Here is a 6333-nt window from a genome sequence, read left to right on the forward strand (position 1 = left end):
CATCAATAAATTAATGTATGAATGAATAAAAGTATGAGAAAAGTTCCTTTTTATTAGTAGAAAGCTGCTATTTATTAGATTAAAATTAAAAAAATATTTTATGTTTTAAATTAGAATGAATAAGTAAGAATTATTTTAACATATGAATTCAAAATATTGCATGATTTCATCTCTGTCAATTCTGGTGCAAGCAAGTCAACCATAAACATTTACTAAGCATTTCTAAGTGACAAGATTTGTGGTAAATTCTGGAAAGTGGAGCAATGGATGATTCAGACACAAAGGATAATAAAATTTCATTGTATACAGGGATATAAAACCATTGATAAACTTGAGATTCAGAGAATACCTAAGGATTTAGAGTAACTTTGTAATCTTCTTCAGCATACAAAAGTGCAAATCGCTTCTTATAATAAAGTCAACTAGTTTAGGCAATATTTTTTCCTCCCTTGTCATGTTAAGTTACTTTACTTTTTATGACTTTTGGCATTGAACTATCAACATAAATCTTTTGGTAATAGATCTTGAGAGAACTGTCTGGACCTATTATTGAGTCAAGAAGACAGGTACTGATGTTACTTCCCCATATGGATACACAGATCTTGCACTGCCACAGAATATGAATACAAAACAAACTCTTAAAATGAATGAAGAGGGTAATGTCATTTCCCTTTTAAATAAATATTACAATTCTTTATTCATTTTTTTATTTTCTTATGTAAAAGAGTGACATTTTTATTATGGATCTTTGACATTTTGTTTCTATAATTGCCCAGAGGGCAACATAACCAATGTTTTCCCTAATTCACACTTTCAGGAAAGTTTGTATTTTGTACAATGTCACTATTTAGTATTTTCTACATATATTTTGCATTTTAATGTTTTAGATAATTGAAAAACAGAAAGGAATACTCAAAGGGAACAAAGTATGAAATATTTTGTTCAATCTACTTCTATATCATTGGTCATAACTGTCATTACTGCCAGAAATTAAGATCTACATATATATATATATACACATAGAAATACACACAATTCTACAAATACACATATGTATGCACACATATTCATGTGTGTATAGTGAATGTATATTTGTGTATAATTAGGTCAGGCTGGGCTTTGTTTATATGTAGTAAATCTACCAATAAATCAACGTTTGAGGACATGAATTGCTTTGTTCCTTCTACTTTTGCAAGTTATGATACTAATAACTTCTGTCTTTAATGTCTAAGCACTAGTTAATTAATCTCTTAGAGCAATAACATTTTCGTGCTTGTGTTTGCCCTTTTCACCAACCTTCATACATAGCTTTCTGCAATCTTTATCTCCCATACATGCACACTAAACAATAATTCTTTGCTGTTTCTCTGAAACTGAACCATACCACAAGGAAGATCTTCACCCTCCTGACTTTGCACTACCCTAAATTTCTGGGTGACTTTCCAATTTTTGATGAGCTAAGAAAGAAAACAAGGAATCAGCTTGCTTTCTTTAACAGGAACATAAAACTACTCTCCAAGTTTGTTTGTTTGTTTGTTTCTTTTAATCACTACTGATTAGCTTTGTGAGCTAACATGATTTCCCTTTGGATTTGTTTGCTTCATGACATTTGTCCTCTTCCATTTCTCCTATTGTAATTATATTTAGTAGGAAAACAGGAAGGTAAACAATAAGATAAAAAATGATTTCAGAACAAAGAAAAAATCATTATCCTTCCACAATAATTTCAGTCAGTTTTTAACAAATCTTTTTTTTTAGGTTTTTTTCAAGGCAAATGGGGTTACGTGGCTTGCCCAGGGCCACACAGTTAGGTAATTATTAAGTGTTTGAGGCTGAATTTGAACTCAGGTACTCCTGACTCCAGGGCCAGTGTTCTATCCACTGTATCACCTACCTGCCCCTTGATAAACCTTTTTAATGATAAATTGAATTAGCATCAAAAACTCCATCAAGAACTAAGGAGGAAGGGCAACTGAGTGAGAAGTAACAGTGGCAACCAGGGAAACAAACAAAGTAAGAAAGAAAGGAACAAAGGAACAAGGAAAGGAAGTAAGAAAGAAACCAAGAAACAAAGAAAGAAACAAAGAAACAAAGAAACCAATGAAGGAAGGAAGAAAAGAAACAAAGAATGGAGGATTCATTCATAAATTGTCATATATATGCAAATTCTTAGCAAGATATATATATTCATTCATGTGATTGGATTAATAAGTTACTACTGTGAAAATATTCCTTTTTATCCTTGGGAACCCAGGTCTAGAGGAAAGTTTTGATTATATAGTGAATGCAGCTGTTTACAAAAAAAATAACATATTAACGGTCCTTAACTGATCATTTGTACTAAAAGCATGATGTGATCTTGAATTTAAGGAAAATTTGCTAACACTAATTCCAAAAAAATTCATTTAGACGCTAATGCTTGAATGTTTTCAGATAAAAAAGAAATTAAACATTTAATATGCAACAAAAATCTATGAAAATATATATTTTTGAAAAGGTTGTTTCATAAAACCATGATATAGTAACTTAAAGATGAATCAATTTTTAAGAACATTTTTGGAGAATAATCATAGGCCTAAGACCAAAGCAAGAAAAATCTTTAAAAGTAAAGCAGAAATGATAGAACCAAAAGAAATAGAGGGCAAAACATTCTCTTCAACTGACTGTTTCTTTGAGGGACTTCAGGAATAGTATGTCCCATTTGGGTAAAAGAAGAATGCAACCCAGAATTAAAGGAAGGGAGTCATCAAGATACTCTCAGTCACTATATGGATCATTAACTGAGGTCACTGGGTCCTGGATGTGCAATCTAATAGTTCAGTAAGCCAGAAGTGAAGGACTGAGTTTCCAGTGAACAAGGCATGCTGACAGCCATGGAACTACCTTAAAAGAAGAAAGTTTGGGTTGTGCTACCTAATTCAGGAAGAAAACTGCCAGGACATGAGGTCCCAGTATAGAAGGACAATGATATAACAGTTATCACCCAGCATAAAAATAATTGAGACTGTGCCACCTCTGTAAGGGTAAACTTTGAACATGGGGAAAAAAGCAAGCAAACAATTGAAAAGAGCACCAACCATAAAAGCTACTATTGGACTGGGAATATCAAAGTGAAATCTCAGAAGAGGAAAGTAGTAGTAAAATTTCCATGTGAAGCTAGAAATGGAGATTATGTAAATGTCTGAAGTCTAAAACATCCTCTTGGAGGAACTCAAAAGGTTGTTTTATAAAAATTCATATTTTATTTTTCAAAATACATGTTAAGGCAGTTTTCAACATTCATGTATATGCCTATGTATATTTTTTATTTCTACCCTTCTAATTTCTACCCTCCTCCCCTCACTGGCAAACAATCAGTTCAATATTGGAAATATGTAGGGGGCCTCTCAAGTGAGGTTGATGCCAAGAGGCCAATTTTGGACAAAATAACGAGTGCTCTTGTGACCCTTGAGCTTAAAGCGTCCATAGAACTCTGATTTCATAACACAATTGCATCATTCTTGGCCTCACTATTGAATAAGCCCTGCTTCCAAATTTCTTGACTTGAGTCATACCCTGCTGGGTTTATTTCTGCCCATAACAAAGTTACCTCATTGTTTTTATTCTGTTTGCTAGTTTTCTTTTATAAGAACTGCTTGATGTTTTCAATGAAGCAGCTCTGTCAGTTGTCCTGCTGGTATTCCCCACCCAGGAGTATGTGTGTTTTCTATTCTCTCTTGAGCTGAATGGATCCCCTACAGGTCTGGGGATCACAACATTTGTTGCCCAACTGGGGTGAAATATCTCAATAAAAAAAAAACAATGGATGTGGAAAACAGAACTAGAAGAGACAATTTAAAAATTATTGTGCTACCTGAAAGTCAAGTTCAGGCAAAGAGCCTCAACTTCATTGTTAAAGAATTTCTACAGGAAAGTTGACTGATATCCTAGAAGCAGAGGGCAAAATAGAAACTGAGAATCTCTCCAATCTCCTACTGAAACAAATCCAAAAAGTAACCCCAGGAATATTTTAGACAAGTTCCAGAGCTCCCAAGCCAGAGAAAATATTACAAGCAGCTGGAACAAAACAATTCAAATGCTGTGGAGCTGCAATCAGCAGCACACTAGATTTAGCAGCTTGGAATGCAACCAAGAATCAACTATCCAGCAAAACTGAACATCCTCTTCCAGGGAAAAAGATGGACTTCAATAAAAAAAAATGAATTTCAAATGTTCCTGTTGAAATGCCAGAGTTGAGCAGAAAGTTTGGTCTCCAAGTATTGGACTTAACTAAAGCAGAGAAAGGGTGGATAAGAAGGGTAAATTATGGGGGATTTAATGAGGATGCACTGCATGTACTCCTGCATGGGAAGATACTGCTGATAATTCTCATTTGAACATTCTCATTTATTAGAGCAATTATAAGGAGCTTATAGAGTCAAGGCACAGGAGGGAGCTGAGTGTAAAGGTATAGTACATTTTAATAATGGAGTCAATGGATGAAAAGCAAATGTACTGGGAGAAAGGAAAGGAGAGATGGAATAGACTAAGATATTTCATGTAAAAGAGACAAGAAATAGTTTTTGCAATGGTATGGAAAGGGGGGGAGATGAGGGGCAATGAGGGAGCCTACATTCTCCTTAGAAATGGCTCAGAGAGCAAACCATATATATATATATATATATATATATATATATATATATATATATATATATATATTATAGAAATCTTGAAGAAAAAGGAGAAAAAGGGAATGGGAGAAAGGGGCAGAGGGAGAGAAGGGGAATGTAGATAATAAAGCAGTTAAATCATAGGAGAGGATAATAAGATGGAACACAAATTTATTTTTTTTTAACTTTTAGCAAGATGGTAGGATTGGGTGGCCTGTCTGGGACTCATGGCTGGGTGGTTGCTGGGTCTCTGGGATGGGATGTAGGCCTTGAGCCTTCTGGCCCCAGGGCCAGTGTTCTGTCCACTGCACCACTTGGCTGCCCCCTCAGCATACTTTTGAAGAGGGACAGAGTGAAAGAAGAGGAAATATAATAATTGCTAGGGGCAGACAACAGCAATTGTTGAAAAATATGGAAGTAACTTCTCTGATGGACTTATGATAAAGAATGTGATCCAGCCCAGAGAAAGAGCTGATGGTATTGAAACACACACACTGAAGCACATGTTTTTTCTCTTTCTTTCATTCACTTTATTTCTCATGATCATTTCATTTTTGTGAGGAAAGGCTATTTTAATAATGTGTAAATAAACAAAAAAAGGAAAAGAAAGAAATATTGAGTAAGTTGACTTCAGAAAAACATAGAAAGGCTTTTCTCTTGTTCAATGAAGCGAGCACAACTTGAAGAATATAGTAAGATAGCCAATCCAGATGAATGCTGCTCTCCTTGACAGCTCAGTGATCAAGAGAGACATTTTAAGGGAATCTTGAGAGACATTTTAAGGAAAATGCCTTCTACATCCACATAAAATCTATAGATTCCAAATGCAGAGCAAAGTATAATGATATATTCTTTTTATAATTTCTCCTATTTACAATTTCTTTCTTAATTTGCCCTCCTTCCCCTTAGTTCTAATTTCTCTTTGGAACATGACTCACATGAAAATATGTTAAACATAATTATTCTTTATCAGTTTGTTCACTTGTCATAAGGAGAGCAAATAGAAGGGAAGAGTGTGGAAAAATACAAAACTCAAAAGTTTTTAAAAGGATAAATATTGACAGCTACCTTTCATGTAATTGGAGGAGGGTGAGCCAAAAGTTTGGAATTGTTAAAAAAAATTTTAATAAAGTAAAATTAAATGAAAATAAATGATTTGAAATTTTAATTGAACAAATGGAAATTACTGACTTCATAAGAAATCAAGTATCCTTCATATAAAATCAAGAGGTAAAAAATAAAAGAAAATGCAAAGCACCTTATTACAAACAAAAGTACAAATATAAATTGAAATAGAAAATATATCCAAGAAAGCTAATTATAAAAATATCAGATTACCTGAAAGCCTTGATCAAAAGAAAAGAAGCTGGGTAATATCTTTCAGGAGAATTGCCTTAAAATTATATATTTGAAAAGGTAAAAATAGACCTTAAAATAGTCCACCAATTACATCCTGAAAAATAAAAAATAAAAAATTTTGGCCTATTGTAGCCAAATTAAAGAATCATCAGATCAAGGTGATGCAAGCAGTCAGGGGTGAGGAAGAAATTAAAATGTCAAGAACCACAGTCAAAATTACATAGTTGATAGAAATTGAAAGGAATATACATTTTTCAGAGTTGTACATTTAACCTAGGCAAAAATTGGCCACATATTAAGGCATTGCAATAAGGCTCACGATAAA

The sequence above is a fragment of the Macrotis lagotis genome, chromosome 5, assembly GCF_037893015.1.
Source record: "Macrotis lagotis isolate mMagLag1 chromosome 5, bilby.v1.9.chrom.fasta, whole genome shotgun sequence".
NCBI classification, from domain to species: Eukaryota; Metazoa; Chordata; class Mammalia; order Peramelemorphia; family Peramelidae; genus Macrotis; species Macrotis lagotis.